Consider the following 18,624-nt stretch of genomic DNA (forward strand, 5'->3'; position numbering starts at 1 on the left):
CATAATTAGGCAAGAAAAAAAGAAAGTAAATGAAAGGAAAGGGAAGGCAAGAAAGAAAGGAAGAAAGAAAGAAAGAAAGAAAGAAAGAAAGAAAGAAAGAAAGAAAGAAGATAAAAAGCATTTTGTCACAACATTTTAGTTGCTTGAATTCCCATAGGAATAATGCCAAATATTACAGCCAGGAGATTAATTCTGTGGAAGGTGATAATTCTACAATTACTTTAAAATATTTAAAGGTTGATACTATTTATTTTTTTCAAAGAAATGCCTCTTCTAAATCAAGCATTTTGTTTTGACATGAAAATATTCTTCAAAATAAATAAACATATCTCAGTTGGGAAATCCTGGTTTTACTAAGTCTAACTCTCAGAAGTTAGCCCTTTTCTGCTCTTTTCATCCATACCTGAGAGGGAGGAATTAAGAGAGAAGGTATATTCCTTTGTTACATCCTTAGGACAACACAAAACTACCTCAGTGATCTTGGAATCTCCTTTCCTGATACTAGCCTTTCAGCGACCCATGCCCATCCTGGCTTGAGGTGGGGACAGTACTGCCCATACAACCTAAATCAAGTCATTTGGTTTAGTTTGAAATTAGTAAGCATCATAAGAGTTTATATGAAATTGAGCTTATACTGGTGTAGTAGCATATTCTTGCAAGTTTTATGTCGTACCATAGATAGAAAAAAGAGTACATTAGGTCAAGCAGGGGATATTCATCTCTATCCAATTATTTTCAACACAGGCTCTTTCCTACCTCTGGTCACAGAATTGGATAATTATTCTTTTTGTAACATGCTATGCTCACACAATTAAGTGTATTTTGGCCTTGATAAAGTCCAAATTGACTCTTAATAAGGAGAGTATACTGGAACAACTATTTAATGATGCAGTTGTTTCTGTCACAAGGACACATTTTTATATCTAGACATTTCCTAACAGACATTGCTAATAGGTTTGCAGTACTGAAATGAATATCATTGCATGTTTTTATTATTTCCATAAAAAAGTTTCAAATGGGGTGCCAACTATTAACTCTTCCAGTTGCCTGGAATGAAATGAAAACAGTAATTCCTATAAACTAAAAGCTAAGTGAATAGAAGGATGGTAGCATCTAATGTGGAATGCCTAGACAGAAAGAGACAAGCTGCTTGGTGCCCTCTGATGAAAGTTCAGTTCCTTTTTGATGTGTCCAAGAATGTTCCTAACAACATTTCCTCAGCATATTCTCTTTTAATCAGTTTTCATCTAACGAAGAAAGGAAAATTGTCATTCCTATTAGTGGGTAGTGTATATTCATGGAGATAGTCCCCCCCTCCCCGCTTTCTGAAATAATGATGATACCACTCATTCAAATGGCAAATGAGCATTTTAAAATATTTCCCTACACATTGATCAGCCTTCTTTCTGGGGAAATGCACTTTTATACCAGTCACCAACCCGTGCTTTATCTTCCTATGAGAAACTAATTCAAAACCCACACTCAGTAACTGTATCTCAATGGGCTTATGAGTAGCATACACCTTTTAGAGATTTATGTTCTATATGTGGGATTTTAGTTAATTAAAAACAAACAAACAGATTATAAATATTTTGACAGATAGTGACTTGGTTTACAGTTCTACCCAGTAGAATCACTCTTCATCCCTCATACGTTTTAATCCCCCATATTTAAGGCTTCATTCTATTTTTTAACAGATATCAGATAATTGCCTAGTCATAGTCATTTAATGTAAAGATTATGTTAATACCACATTTTATTATTGAAACATCTAAGGAGCCATTTATTATTTGGTCATTCTGGATCCATCATTAAGGTTCAATATCAGCCAGCTGGTTAGTCTGGAGGGGGTTGTTATTTTCCCATTTTTCTTAATTTATTTATATTCTTTCACCCTATATTCTAATTCAACCTCTCTGCAGGAGCAACCATTTACTCTTGCATCTGCATGTAGTTTTTCAAAATGTATATTATTGTTTTTATGTGCCTATATTTTTAATTTTTATAAAGGTTCGTGTGTTATGTGACTAATTCTCTTTCTCTGCCTTTTTTGCTAAGCACTATGCTTTTAATATCTGCCTGTGTTGCCATGTGGACTTCAAATAAGTTGCTTCTAATAGCAGTACAACATAGTATGCATCAAGCATATTTTGCCTATTCACTCCCTCATTAGTGGAAATCCAATATGCTTCCAACTGCTCACTTCCACAGATACCTTGCTTCAAGGAACAGAGACATACATAATCCCCTCAGGATTTGTAAAAAATTACTCTGGGACTGATATTAAGGAAGGTAATTGATGACTAAGAACTAGTACACTTTTCTCCAGGATACCTGCACCAATCTATAATCCCACCAGAGGGACCTGAGCGTTCCAAATCCCATACAGCTCCCAATGCTTTCCACTTTGTCAGGCCAAATAATATAGTAAAATCACGTGTTTTTTTTTTAATTTGCATTTATATGATTACAATAACTTTGAAATATCTTCGTATGCTACTAAGATTTGGGGTTTACTTTTCTGGTGATTGCTTTTTCATAATCATTTGCTCATTTTTCTATTTTGGCTGATTTCTTCATTTTAGTGAAGAAATCACTTGTATATTCGAGATATAAAACACAATGTTGGTTATGACAATGTCTTCTTCCATTCTATCATCTGTGTTGTTTTACGCTACAGAAAAATACTCAATATTTACATAATTCTAATGGTTGGATTTTTTTATGATGTGTGCCTTTGAAAATTGTTTAATATTTTCTCATACATTTTCTTGTAAAAATATGGTACATACAAGTCTTTAAGCCATCTAGAGCCTCCTTCCTATGAACATTTTGGTCTTTATCACACAATTGTTTCAAAAGAGTAGATAGGTATAAAAGTGAGAATGAAACATTAAGAAAGTATAAGATCAAGTTAACATAACTGACAGGAAAAATATATTCATGCTGGGAAAAACAAATTGGTGAGAGAATTATTTTTAAAAATTCACTTTAAGCTTATTTTCAGATTTTTACAGATATATTATAAAACAGCACAAGGATAAAGACACTTTGCAAAGAACTATACCAAATTCAAATAGATTTCAGTCAGTTTTGTGGTGACAGTATTATATAGAAAGCTGATTCATCATTACAGTAATGTGTATATTTCTTGGTATGAACAAGTAACTAACTCTATGCTTCCCCCACTCAACTATGCTATACCTCCACTCCTTTTAAATAACATATACATTAGTATGAATGAATATGAAAAATGCTATACATTATTCTTCTGTGACAATTTGCTTTTTAATCATTTCTTCTAACAATAAAATAAAATAGATTTTTAAATAAGTTTTGTCATATCTAAGTGATTAAGCCTTAAAATAATAGGTGAATATCATTTAATTTCTGAAAAATAATAGGTTACATATTTCATCAGATCAAACTTTCAACATTGATACTTAATTGATAATGACACAAAATCACATAGAAGCAATAAGACAAGGGTAAAGCCTAGCCTTGAATTGGCTCAATATACAAAACAGTTAAAGAAATACTGTTAATTATAGGATATATCATCCAGATTATTACATATATCAAAATAGCTTCATTAAAAATATTTGTTAAAAGCTAAATTTCTCTCCCTGGCCAGGTGGCTCAGTTGGTTGGAGCATCTTCTCATATACCAAAAGGTTGCAGGTTGGATTCTGGGTCAGAACACATGCCTAGGTTGCAGATTCGATGCCTGGTCAAGATGCATGGCGGGGGGGGCGGGGGGGGGGTGGTGGCGGGCGCTGGGCAACTTTCTCTTCTCACATCAATGTTCTCTCTCTCTCTCTCCTTCATCTCTCTCTAAAATCAATAAAAATATATTCTCAGGTAAGGATTAAAAATAAATAAATAAAAGCTAAAGTCATATACCCAAATCCTCAGAATTTAATTTATTTTTCACATTTTTAAGGCTTCAGCTTTACTTTTTAAAGTTTATGTTTATTGCTGACACTATTACAGATGTCCCCATCTCCCTACCCTCCCCCCTCCACTTTGCCCACCTCTACCCAGCCTGATCCCCCCTTCCCTCTGGCCTTCACCACACTGTTGTCTGTGTCTACAGGTTATGCATATATATTCTTTGGTTAATCCCTTCACCTTCTTTCTCTCTCTTCCACCTCTATGTATCCATAGGTTTATTTTATTTTTACCTGTGCATGTAGGAAAGAAATAGCAACAATAATCATGACTCTTCTAAATTATAAAACAGCACAAGTAATCTTAGAAGAAACTATTTCAAAGATAAATTTGGCTTAAAAATTAAACTAATTTTGTAATTGTTAAAAAGTGTAAGGGCAAGTTATAACTAAGCATATAGTTTTCCATTATTATATTTACTTTTTATTTAATTTAGGGGGAAATTAAGACAGCTTAATAAAGACAGGAAATATAAAGAATCTACTTTAGGAATAAAATACTTCTTTAGAATAGTTGTGTCTGCATTTAATTTTTTTAGATTTCTAAATTCAAAATAAACATGTTAATTTAATAACCATTAATCTCCAATCACCAGCTTATTCTTATATAGCAGATATTTTGAAATGTTTCATATTCATAGGCTGCTTTCTCTATGTTGGGAATTATATTTTTTCTAGTGGCCTGTTGCACGAAGATTTGCGCAATTGGCCTTCCTTCCCCTGGCTGCCAGTACCGGTTTTCCTCCAGCACCCGGGACCCAGGTCTTTGGTCCAGCTGCAGCAGCAAGGCTTGACTTCTCCACTCTGGCTGCTCCCAGCCCCTCCTTTTTTTTTTCCAACTCCTCGAGGGAGGCCAGGGCTGGCTGGAAGCCTGGATCACCCCTGGCGACCCAGGCCCCCAACCACTCCTTGAGCGGAGCCCAGGGTGGGCTGGAAGCCTGATCTCCCCCTCCCCCCCCCCGCCCCCCGCCACCCAGCGACCCAGGCCCCCAGCCACTCCTTGAGCGGAGCCCAGAGTGGGCTGGAAGCCTGATCCCCCCCCCCCCCCCCCCGCCACCCAGCGACCCAGGCCCCCAACCACTCCTTGAGTGGAGTTCAGAGCTGGCGGGAAGCTTGGCTTCCTCCATCTCCAGGAGCAACCCAAGCCTCCTGCTCGCTCCAGCTCGGAGGCCGCCGCCATCTTCAGTCATCTTCAGTCTTTGCTCTTAGCCTGCATATGCAAATTAACCACCATATGTGTTGTGTTAATTTGCATAGTCACTCTGATTGGCTGGTGGGTGTAACGAAGTTGTGGAATCATGGTTGATTTGCATGTTTCTCTTTTATTAGTGTGGGTTAATCAGGAAAAAGTGCCAATTAAGTAAAATGATAATTTCTAGTTTTTGTATTTGTGCTTTTCAGTTTTCTGTAAGCACACATATTCCATAGTTTGTGTGTGTATGTGTGATGTTTGTTGTTGGTTTGTATGTCTGTTTTTGTAACCTTTGAATGAAACTCCTAGTTACCTATGAAATGAACAAAGCGGTATACTCTAAAGCAATCAGCGCTGCCTTTTTATAAGCCCAAGACTCAGCGACCAGTGTAGAAGGAAAAGCTCTCACAGGAAGCTCAGGGTGACTAAGACAGGACTCCTACTAATTACCAGACTTAGTAATGATAACATGTGAGGGGATATCTCCTTCTGCCATCACAGCTGCACATGTTTTTCTTTTTTTCCTAAAACAAAGTATTCCATAAAAGATAGTGGCCTTCAATTTAAAGGCAGACTTGCTTGATGGTCAAGGGACTAACAGCAGCTGCAATCCCTTGACAGACTTTGCAAGCAAACTTAGCCTGTTCCAGCAATCAGATAAAATCAACTAAACAGAATAGTTTGCTGTTTTAGTTCCCCCCCTTTGCTGCTTTAACAAATTATCATAAACTTGGTATAATATACCACACATTTTTTATTATCTTCCAGTTCTGGAAGTCCAAAGTCTAACACAGGTTTCACAGAGCTAAAATCAAGGCACAATCACGGCTGCATCAGGGCTACATGTCTATATATACAGGCTCTGGATAGATGTTTCCTTCTTCCACCCTGTGGTTCCCCTTTTTCCACCCTGAAGGCTAACAAAGGTGAATCTAGTCCCACTCACATCACATCCCTGTGAGTTTTCTGCCTCCTTCTTCCACACTTAAGCAACCTTCGATTCACCTTCAATCTCTGACATGTAACCTAATATATTCATGGGGTCTGGAGAATAGGACATGGACAACTTTGGGGTATCATTATTCTGCCTCTCATTAAGTATCTGATGCTGATATTTCACCAGGTTTATAGCATCAGTGAAATATTATTGATCCTTATCAATATTAAATTCATTTATTTACTTATTCATTAATTCAGCAAATTTTATTTCATACTATTAAGTGGCGAGTACTTGATATGCAATACAAAGCAAAATAAATCCACTCTTTCCTACCCTCTTGAGTCTATTGCCTGCAACAATTCTCTGCCAAAACAAAATGAAACAAAACAAAAAGAAACTCTATAAATGATTGATTTTTGACTGATTATTCTCTCTGGTATGTATCTTTGTATTTACTTTTAGAGAATTCCAGGCATGAAATTTATAATTGATAAATACTATTTAAATAGCACAACCTGTATTTCTCCATTGAACTGAAGATACAAAATAAAAATACTAAAAGATGTTCTCTATATCTCAACCAAAAAGATCAAAACACCCTTATAGATTATAAATGGATACTATATTTTTCTAGAAAAGCTACATCCTCCTGAGCTTTCTAAAACAGGCTTTGGATTCTTGAGATTTAGCACTTCTCTTAATAAACTGAAAACAAACTATAAAATTTAGTACTTGGAGACAACATGTAATCTTGTTCTGAAGTTTAAAGGTAGATAGTGTCCATATTTATTCAACACTGATTTTCCAGAAATCTATTTCCCCATTACAATACAAATACAGGACAAATTCTTTCAATGAAGCTTCTAAACGAAGAATTTCTTTTAATATGTATAAGCCATTGACTAGGTGGGGAGGGGAAGAAGATACATGTAATAAAAATAATTTAAATTGCTTCAAAATGAAAGCATATATTATCGGGCAGCTTTGCTCTTTATACAAATACAAAATCTCAGTGGCATATTAAAACAAGTATATTTGTCATACATCTCAGGATCTATTTTAAAAATATGTTTTTTATTGATTTTTATAGAGAGAGGAAGGGAGAGGAATAGAGTGATAGAAACCTCGATGAGAGAGGAACAGATGAGAAAGGAACATCATTGATCAGCTGCCTCCTGCACAGCCCCTCCTGGGGATTGAGCCAGCAACCCAGGCATGTGTCCTAACCAAGACTTGAACTGGTGACCTCTTGGTTCCTGGGTCAATGCTCAACAGCTGAGCCACACAGATGAGTTGGCTCCTTGCTAGGCACCCTTGTTTTACTTAATATGTTTGCATTCAGAGGCCTGAGATGAAGGGACAGCAACTACCCAGGGAATGCTCTTCACATGACCATGGTGAACAAAACAAGATGCAAGCTCTAGTGGGCTAGCACAATCCTTTGCTTGCATCACCATTGCTATAATCCATTGGTCACAGCAAGTCACATGGCTAAGCCCAGAGTCAAAAGGTAGATTCAGCCTACCATGAGGCCAAAAGAACACATGGCCAAATCCAACATATATGGAGACAAAAGGTACATTCCATCCAAAGAGGGACCAGGAGGGGAGTTAATATTTTCTGAACAATAACTCAAACTATTACAAATATCTTCTAAAACAAGTACTCAAAGACATAATTTTCACATACATTTCTAGGCATAGGAAAATAAAAGGACTCACTTATCTTTGAAAACATGTAAGGTTTATGACTTGATTCTTTAACATAGATAAGGAGCTTTTTCATTATAAAGAAGGTCCTTGTTTTTTTTACTTAGTTTTTTGTTGTTGTTTTGTGTGGGGGTTTTTTTGTTGTTTCGTTTTTTTTGTGTTTTTTAGAAGGTCCTTGTTTTAATTGGCTCAAGCTGCCATAACAAAGTATTATGGACTGGGTGGCTTAAACAACAGAAACTTGTTTTCTCACCATTCTGGATGTTGGAAATCTGTGATCAAAACCCAGCGTGGCCGGGTTCCAGTGAGGGCTCTCTCCTGAGCTTGCAGATGGCCACCTTCTTGTTGTGTCTTCAGGTGAACAAGAGAAAGCAACCTCCAGTCTCTTTCTCTTCTTATAAGGATATTAATCCCATCATGAAGGTCCTGTGGTCATGGCCTCACCTAAACCTAATTACCCTTCATAGGCCCCCATCTCCAAATATCCTCTTAATAGGGGTTAGGGCACATACCAGCCAAGCCACCCAGCCAGGGCTGGATAGTTTCTGAAAACCTAAAAGGAACATTATATACTAGGAAAATAGAAATTTTTCAATATCAATTATGTGTTAGATTACTGTATCAATATTAAATGTTTTTTATGTGTTTTTTTTTTTTCTGGCTACTATGGTGGAATTATATGACCACATTTTCCGTCATTACTAAGTGTTGTATATAAAATACAATGTTTATGAATTATTTTTTTAAAATATGTTTTATTGATTTCAGAGAGGAAGGGAGAGAGAGACAGAAACTTCAATGATGAGAGAGAATCATTGAACATCTGCCTCCTGCATGCCCCCAACTGGGGATCAAACCCACAGCATGAGCATATGTGGTTGACCGGAATTGAACAGGGACCCTTCAGTCTGCAGTCCTATGCTTCATCCACTGAGCAAAACCAGCCAGGTCGTGTTTATGAATTATTAAAGTCTTGGCAATGTCTGAATGTAATCAGTAGACAAGCATTTATTTAAGGCCTATTTTATACCAAGTCAATCATTGCCACAAGGGGATTCAGAGGCATGTGCCTACCTCTGAGCTTGGCAATTAAGAGATGAACTAGTTTTTCAGGTAAATGAGTAATAATATAGATGATGTACAAGAAAGAATGCCAAATTTTGCGGTATAAACCTGTGACCTTTTAAAAAAATTATGTACCTATGAATCATCCAGGATCTAATTAAAAGACAGATTCTGATTAGGTAGGTCTAGAGTAGAACCTAAGATTCTGCATTTCTAATAAATTCTGGCCCTTGGATGAAAAAAGTATTTATAATAGCACCATTCATTTATTCTTTCCTTACCTATATGTTCTCAGCATTAGCATGTAACATGGACTTTGCAGCAGGAAGGGCAGTATTTGGATTCATTTTAGCATCTTTTATGGTGTCTTATATAAAAGAGGAGCTAGGGAATATGTTTATTAAACACAACTTAATGTATAGCTAGAAAATAACTTTAAAACAGAATTGGAGAGTAAAATTATCATGATGCCACTGTGAGCTGATGAAATAAATAATTCTGACTCAAGAAAAAAAAACACATAAATGTGCCTGGGAAGATAGGATGAAGTAAGATTACCAAACATCTTAACAGACTAGCAGAGAAGTGTACTTTTGATATACAAAATTTTATGAACTGGGGAATGACATTCTAAAAATAATGTTTTAGAGAAATTAGTTTGAAACAAAAAGCAATCTTTATTGGAGTGTAGCAAAGTGGAGGCCAGTTGGAAGCTACTGCATAATCCAGAACAATCATCTTTCCTTCTAATTTATCAATCTCCTGCATCAATTATTTCCTTTGCCATTGTCTCTTTTATCTGTATCAGAAGTCGGGGAGACTAAATTGTTCTAATTCCAGGACACTAGGTCATTGGTATAGATGATACTTGTGTCATTTTTCCTTTAGCCCAGTCAACGTTCTTAGATTAGCAACTAATTTTTTTTTAACCTTTTCAAAGATTTCTTTTTAAGTTGACTTTAAAGGAACTTAATGTCAAAGCTAAAGCACCATGTTAATCATTTTAATCAGGTTCTTTCTTGAATCATTGATAAAGTTCAATTAGCTAGACAATTATTGATGTCAGCTTGTTAAGTACAAACATTTGTAGATCTCTATGTTATCTTTAAGCCTGATGGTAAATATTAACATATATATTGTAAATAACTTATCACTGTACATGTTTGCATTTTTTAACACTATCTTTTGATAAAATTTATTGCCATTTTTAATTGAATTTATTGGGGTGACATTGTTTAATAAAATCATATAGGTTTCAGGAATACAATTCTACAATGCATTATCTGTATATGGTATTATCTGTTTATCAGCCCAAGTCGAGTCTCCTTCCATCACCATTTATCCCCCCCCCCTTCCTTTACCCTCTTCTACGTCCTCCCACCCCCTTCCCTCTGGCAATCACCATACTATGTGTCCATGAGGGTTTTTTTTTTTCTTTGTTTAAGCCCTTCACCCATCTGACCCAGCTCCCATCCCTCCTCCCTGACAGCTGTCAATCTGTTCTATGTATCCATGAGTTTGTCTCCACTTTGTTAGTCTAAATAGTTTCTTAGATTCCACATATAAGTGAAATCATATGGTACTTGTCTTCTCTGACTGGCTTATTTCACTTAGCATAATCATTTCTAGTTCCACCCATGCTGTCACAGAAGATAAGATTTCCTTCTTTCTTACTGCTGAGTAGTATTTCATGGTATAAATGTACTACAGATTTTTTTATTTTCTTGTACACTCATCTACAGATGGGCACTTGGTCTGCTTCCATATCTAGGCTATTGTAAATAATGCTGCAATGAACATAGGGCTTCATATATTCTTTCAAATTAGTTTTTTGGGTTTCTTCAGATAAATTCCCAGATGTAGAATCCATGGGTCAGAAGGCAGTTCTATTTTTAACTTTTTGTGGAAACGTCATACTGCTTTCCACAATGGCTGCTCCTACCATCAGTGCACAATGGTTCCCCTTCCTCCACATGCTCACCAACACTTGTTTGTTGACTTTTTGATGTTAGCCATTCTGACGGGTTGAGGTGATATTTCAGTGGTTTTAATTTGCATTTCTCTGGTGATTAGTCAAATTGAGCATCTTATCATATGTCTCTTGGCCAGATTGTGTGTCCTCTTTGGAGAAGTGTCTATTCAAGTCCTTTGCCCATTTCTTAATTGGATTGTTTATTTTGTTTGTTTTTTGGTGTTGAGTATTGTAAGTTCTTTATAAATTCTGGATGTTAATCCCTTATCAGATGTATCATTGATAAATATGTTCTCCCATTCAGTGGATTATCTTCATTTTGTTGATGGTTTCTTTGTAGTTGCCAAAACTTTTTAGTTTGATGTAGTTCCATTTGTTCAGTTTTCTTTTGTTTCCCTTGCATGACAAGATATATATATATATATATATATATATATATAAAATATTGCCATGACAAATGTAAGAACATTATTTTGTTATTCAAGGAAGAATACATTTTTGCATAAATTAAGTGTAGCCTAAATCTTCAGTGTTCATAAAGTCTAAGGTAATGTCCTAGGCCTTCAGACTCACTCATTCACTACCCAACCAGAGCAACTTCCAGTCCTGCAAGCTCTGTTCATGGAAAGTGCCCTACACCATATTTTTGCTGTACATTTTCTGTGTTTAGAAATATATAGGTACACAAATACTTACCATTGTGTCAAAATTGCCTACAGTATTCAGTACAGCAACATGCCATACAGGTTTGTAGCCTGGGAGCAATAGGCTAGAGTATTGTGTAGCCTAGGTGAGTAGTAGAATATACCATCTATGATGTTTACACAGTGATGGAATCCCCTAAGGACACATTTCTGAGATTTTATTCCCATTGTGAGACATGACTGTAATCAGATTTAACAAATGTTCAATTTCTGCAATGTGACCCATGAATTATTTTATAAAGAATTAAAAAAAACCTAGCTGGTTTGGTTCAGTGGATAGAGTGTTGGCCTGCAGATTGAAGGGTCCCATATTCAATTCCAGTCAAGGGCACATGCCCCAGTGGCAGGCTGGATCCCCAGTAGGAGGTGTGCAGGAGGCAGCCAATCAATGATTCTCTCTCATCATTGATGTTTCTGTCTTTCTCTCCCTCTCCTTTCCTCTCTGAAATCAATAAAATACATATCCTATCTAATAAAAGAGAAACATGGTAATTAGCATACGACTGCTACCCTTCCCATTGGCTAATCAGGGTGATATGCAAATTAACTGCCAGCCAGGATGGCGGCCGGCAGCCAGGCAGCTTAAAGCGAACATGAGGCTTGCTTGCTTCAGTGATGGAGGACTCCCAACATTCCTCGCCTGCCGCTGCCAGCCTCTGAGCTGCAACTCTAAGCAACTATGTTACAAATATAGAAGCTAAACAAAACCCCAGAAACCTGCTTTAGTCGCTGGGCTTCAGCCAGCAGGATCGCAACATTGTTTCAAATACAGAAGGTAAACAAAGGCCAGAAACCTGCTTTCAGCAGCGGAGGCCTGTGAGCTGGAGCCTCAGAGCTAAAGCTGGCCCAGAATAAAAAAAAAGAAAGAAAAACAGGAGCAGTTGGGAGCTTCAGTCACCCGCCAGCCTGAAAACACCCCTCAGCCCCTCACCCAGACTGGCCAGGCACCCCAGTGGGGATCCCCACCCTGATCTGGGACACCCTGCAGGGCAAACATTCCGGCCCCCACACGTGCACCAGGCCTCTATCCTATATAGTAAAAGGGTAAAATGCCTCCCAGCACTGGGATCAGAAGAGCCGCGAGGCCTCCTGGCACGAGGATCACCGTGACAGGGGGCAGCGCCCAAACCCCCTGATCACCCTGCGGCTCTGTGTGTGACAGGGGGCAGGGCCACAACCTCCCTATCCGCCCTGCTCTGTTCATGACAGGGGAAGGCGCCCCAAACCCCTGATCAGCCCTGCTCTGTGCCTGATAGGGGGGAGCTCCCCAACCCCCTGTTCACCCTGTGGCTCTGTGTGTGACAGGCTGTGATGCCCCAACCCCCTGATCGGCCCTGCTCTGTGAGTGACAGGGGGCAGCGCCGCAACCTCCCCATCGACCCTGCCTTGAGTGTGACAGGGGGCGGTGCCCCAACCCCCCAATCGGCCCTAACCTGAGTGTGACTGAGGGTGGCATCACAACCTCCCGATCCGCCCTGCTCTGTGCATGACAGGGCGCGGTGCCCCAGCTCCCCAATCGGCCCTGCTCTGAGCATGACCAGGGGCTGCACCTAGGGATTGGGCCTGCCCTCTGGACCTGCCCTCTGCCACCCGGGAGCAAGCCTAAGCCAGCAGGTCGTTATCTCCCGAGGGGTCCCAGGCTGCGAGAGGGCACAGACTGGGCTGAGGGACCCCCCTTCCCCCAAGTGCACAAATTTTTGTGCACTGGGCCTCTAATACATATATATATATATATATATAAACATTCTTCCCGCTATTCTTTTATCTATCCTCCTTATCCACAGTTAACTCCTATCCTGACACTGTTGTGTTTATTTCCTGACTATTGTTTACTCTTATTATTCTGGGTGCTATATATGATTTTGAAAATTTTAATTTAAATAAATGGTTTCACATTATAGTATCAGTTTTTCTACTTTATTGCTTTGAAATTGGAAAAATACAATATATATTTTTACATGATTTACTTCATTTTTATTTCTTTCAATTTGTCTTTATTGTTGAAAATATTACAGATTCCCCCCATTGACCCCTTTTTAGCTTGTACCCGCCCCCTTCCCCAGACTTCATTACACCAGTGTCTGTGTTTATGGGCTATGCATATATGCATATAAATTCCTTGGTTAATCTCTTCCCACCCACCCACCCACCCACACCCACCTTCCCTCTGAGATTAGACAGTCTGTTCTATGCTTCTTTGTTTCTGGATCTATTGTTTTTCATTAGTTTATTTTGTTCTTTAGATTCCAAATAAGAGTGAGACCATGTGATACTTATCTTTCTCTGACAGGCTTATTTTACTTAGCATAATACTTTGCAGGTCCCTCCATGCTGTCTCAAAGGGTTAGAATTCTTTTTTACTGCTGTGTAGTATTCCATGATGTAAATGTACCACAGCTTTTTTATCCACTCATCTACTGATGGGCACTTGGGCCGATTTCAGATCTTAGCTATTATAAATGTCACTGCTATGAACATAGGGGTGCATATATTCTTTCTGATTGGTGTTGCAAGTTTCTTAGGATATATTCCTAGAAGTGGGATCCTAGAGTAAAATAACAGTTGCATATTTAATTTTTTTTATTTAAAAAAATTTTTTTAATGGCCACCGCTAGTGCCCGGGTGGGGAGGGGCTCCCTCTCTCCATAGGGTGGTGGGGGCCGGGGAGAGGTGGGGAGGGAGACTGGCTCTGCCCCAGCCCGGGGGAAGCGCCTCCAAGGGAAATGGTGAAAGGGAGGAAGGGGAAAAAAGGAGAAAAAAAAAGAGAGGGGAAGGGTGAGAGAATAAGAAAAAGCGAGACCGAGGCGCTTCCACGTCTGCTCGCAGGGAAGTATAGGGAGGGAGGTATATTTAATTTTTTGAGGAATCTCCAAATTGTTTTCGTGGCTGGTGTGGCTCAGTGGTTGAGCATTGACCTATGAACCATGAAGTGACAGTTTGATTCCCAATCAGGGCACATGCTGAGGCTGTAGGCTCGATCTCCAGTAGGGGGTGGGCAGGAGGCAGCAGATCAATGATTCTAATCATTGATGTGTCTGTCTCTCTCTTCCTCTCCCTTCCTCTTTGAAATCAATAAAAATATATTTAAAATAAAAATAATTTACATCTTTAAAAAATACATAATTTACTTTATTAGGGTATTTCAAAAAATTATATATTTTTTTTTTCCTTTTTAGTGAATTTATTGGGGTAACTGGTTAATAAAATTATACAGGTTTCGAGTGCACAATTCTATAACACATCATCCCTAAAATGTATTGTGTGTTTCATTTTTTAAAAATTATGCTATCTACTATTATATACAGGATGACACAATTGTGTATATGTACTTAAATGTACTTATGCATAGGCAATAATGCAGATGATTATAAATACAACTATTATCCTGTTTAGTTCTGAATATTTCCTTCCTCACACTTTTTGCATTTTTTAATGGACATGTTTCTTATGAAAAATATATAGAGAGAGAATATGTATATGCAACTTTTAAGAATCACATCCATAAATCAAGGAATATATGCAAATTGAGGTACTTACTCATCTATTAGTGTTCTGTAGGTGGGCGTGGGGTATATAATTTTTAGTCTCTTACAAAGGTGTGATTTATAAGCCAAAGTGATTTAAGCATATATGACCTCTATATCAACATATCTTAAGTCATAATTTATTTGGAGGAAAAAATAAAAATAGAGCATATTAGCCCACTAAGGAAATAGAGCTATGAATTGGAAGAAAACATTTGAATAAATATAAGCAAGCAATGTGCTAACCTAAAATGTAATTTATATTCAAGAAAAATGACATTAAGAAACCTGACCTTTATGAATAAGGTAGTAAAATTCTTTGAAATTATCAAGTCATGCACAGAGATTGGAATAAGAAAGTCAAATGTGTTTAATCATCATGGTATTTGTTGAAATGATATAGTGAGTTCTATGATAAAAAGCCAGGCATCTATTATTGATACAGCAAAACCTATCACAATGACCAGAGGAGCATTAAGAGCTCAAGTTGTCTAGAAGCAGCTGTTAGAGCAGAGGGCACAGCTGTGCCCTGGAAGTCCAGTATATTTTTATTTGTTTGTTTGGAACTTCAAGGTTGGTTCTTTCTGACTTTATCTTCCATCAACAACCCTTCCCATCCATCCTCCTTGCAGTTCCACATAAACACTAAGCACATACCTATCTCATGCCTTTGCATTTGGTACTCCCACCATTTGAAACACCTCTGGCTGCCGATATATGACTGACCCACCTCCTCACTAATTTTTAGTCTCTTCTCAAAGAGTAGAGAGGTCTTACCTACCCACCTGTAAAAATGGCTGACCCCATCCTCCTGCTTCTTCACTCTCTACTCCTCTCTGAGAGTTTGTTGCTAATCATAGCACTTATCACCCCATGACCTAAACACCTAGGAAGCAGGGAATTTTTCTATTCTGTTCACTAATGTATCTCCAGGACCTAGAATAATACTGGGTGCTCAACAAATATTTTTCAATGAGGTAATGGATATATAAAGCATGTTAAGGAACATGGAATCCTAGATTTCAAACCTATTTGGATCCTATCCTTAGATCCCACACTAAAATGACTGTTTTACAAAAATACTTATACTTTCCTATTAATGCATCTTCTTTGGCATTTTTAATTATATAATGTAATTTATAGTGCGGTAAAACTATTTAAAATGTTTCCTTAATTTTGTGTCTACTTTCCAGCTACTCTAAAACTATAAAAATTGCATTTTAAATTTTCAAGAGGATTTGTAAATATTAAAAACTAGAGGCCCGGTGCATGAAATTTGTGCACTGGAGAGGGGTGTCCCTCAGCCCAGCCTGTACCGTCTCCAATCTGGGACCCCTCAGGGGGCTCCCAACCATTCGCCTGCCTGCCTGATTGCCCCTAACATCTCCCCTGCTCACCTGCTGGGCCAATTGCCCCCAACTGCCCTTCCCTTTTGGCCCAGTCACCCCCATCTGTCCTCCCCTGCTGGCCTGGTCAACCCTAACTGCCCTCCCCTGCAGGTCTGGTCCCCCCCAATTGCCCTCCCTTGCTGACCTGGTCACCCCTAACTGCCCTCCCCAGCTGGCCTGATTGCCTACAACTGCCCTCCTCTGATGGCCATCTTGTGACCACATAGGAGCAGCCATCTTGTGCAAGGGTGTAATGGTCAATTTGCATATTACCTGTTTATTATATAGGTTCTCTTACCCTTATGCTAAGCAAAATAAGCTTATTTTGATCTCACTTATATGTGGGAATCTAATGAACAAGATAAATTGACAAACAAAATAGCTCCAGAGGCATGAAGGTATGGAGCAGACTGACAGATCTCAGAGGGAAGAGGTGGGGGGACAAGAAGAGATTAACTGACAACTTATATGCATAGCCCATGGACACAGACAAGTGTGGTGAATGCCTAGGGTGGGGTGGGGGCTGGGTGGAGGGGGGCAAAGCAGGGGAAAATAGGGGACATCTGTAATACTGTCAACAATAAAAAATAAATTTAAACGAAGACATTATTATCCTGTGTATTTTGGAAAATGTGAAATCAGGTAAAAGAACTTGTTTGGCTGGTACAGCAATAATGAGTTTTCCTCAAATTAGTAGTATTATGAAAGTATATCTCACAAACTTAGTACTTGGGGGGTTTAGTAAACATAATTTTACAGCAAAGAAGGAAAAGAAAATCCAAAATCCCTGAGATACCACCAGGACTATGCATCTCAGCTACTTGCCTAAAATCATTGCAACCAAGGCATGCGTGGCACCCTTGCTGGCTGATGAAGGGGCACTATAGGTTCCCAACAGTGTTGGATTCAGGGCACTGGTTCCCAGGTTGTTTTTACTTCCATTCTAATCTGTGCTTCCTTATCTTTGAGTACCTTGTGGTTTTAATTATGGCTTCCAAATACTTGCATTCCACTGTGGCAAATGTTTCTTCACCTGGTACTGCTGGCACCACAGGACCAGGAAACTGTTTGTGGAACATGATACCTGAAGCCTTGGTTTTTCCCTCTCACATCCTTTCTATTCCTTGTAGATTTCAGGTCATTAAGTCGCTGTACACTCAAGTAGCATCCACTCAATCATATACAATAAAAGTAGGTTCTAAAGACTTTCCACTGTTAGGACGGGTGTTTCTTGCTAATATTCACGTGATGTTAAAAAGAAAATAACCCTAGACTTGGATTCAAAAGAGTTGGATTTTTACTTGAGCAAACCACGTGTGCATTGGATTAGATTCATAAATAGGAAACATTAGTCAAACTTTTCCCATTTTACTTTAGAAATTTATAAACAGGGTTCGACAAACTTTTCTACAAAGGATAGGATAGTAAATATGTTAGATTTTGTGGGCCATACTTCTCTGTCATGACTACTTAACTCTACCCTTAAAGCTGCAAAGCATCCATACACAATATGTAAATGAATGGGTATGGCTGTAATCCAATATCATTTTATTTACACAAACAAGTGGCTGGTCAGATTTAGCCCACGGGCCATTGTTAATCAAATCCTGATCTATAAAATAGGAATAATGATGCACAGGGTTAATGTAAGTGATCAAATACATGGGAATGGACTACTTCATACACTATAAGTTGCTATACTCTTGCGTGATGTTATTATTAATGATTTTATAACCTTAAAATATATTCCATGAGATACTTTTATGTTGAAACACTATAATCTGATTTTTCAATACCACAGCAAATAACTTTACTCACTTCCATAAACAGCCTGATTTTCAATTCTGTTTAGTAGTACTAAAGTAAAAAATCCTGGATGCTTAAATCTATCCTTAAGTATAAACTTTTGATGCTTCATCTATGAAGAGTACAGGGCATAAATACATAACTATTTTATTTGGTTAATGAACATCAACAAAAATGTAAGAGTAAATTATAAGCAAGATAAACATAAGGATATATAATATGACACACTTTTTTTTCTGTTCTGCCTTAAAGAGAATGTTCTGAAATGGATTTCCATCAAGAGCACTAAGAGATGAAGCTATCCATTTAAATAGATTTTAATTCATTCTAAATTGTAATTGAAATACAAAGCACATGAGATGACCACATTAAAG

General features: G+C 38.0%; 1 pseudogene across 1 annotated transcript in view; it reads right to left on the minus strand.

Moving 5' to 3' along the window:
* The window catches only part of LOC308521609 (large ribosomal subunit protein uL6-like), a 37,015-nt pseudogene extending 19,492 nt beyond the window's left edge, over positions 1-17,523 (minus strand). Inside the window, exon 1 of the transcript in view lies at positions 17,417-17,523. The product of the transcript in view is annotated as a large ribosomal subunit protein uL6-like (transcript). The remainder of the gene's footprint in view (positions 1-17,416) is intronic.
* Between the last annotated feature and the right edge of the window lie 1,101 nt (positions 17,524-18,624).

Source organism: Myotis nattereri (genome assembly GCF_964212035.1).
Source record: "Myotis nattereri genome assembly, chromosome: 6".
NCBI lineage: Eukaryota > Metazoa > Chordata > Mammalia > Chiroptera > Vespertilionidae > Myotis > Myotis nattereri.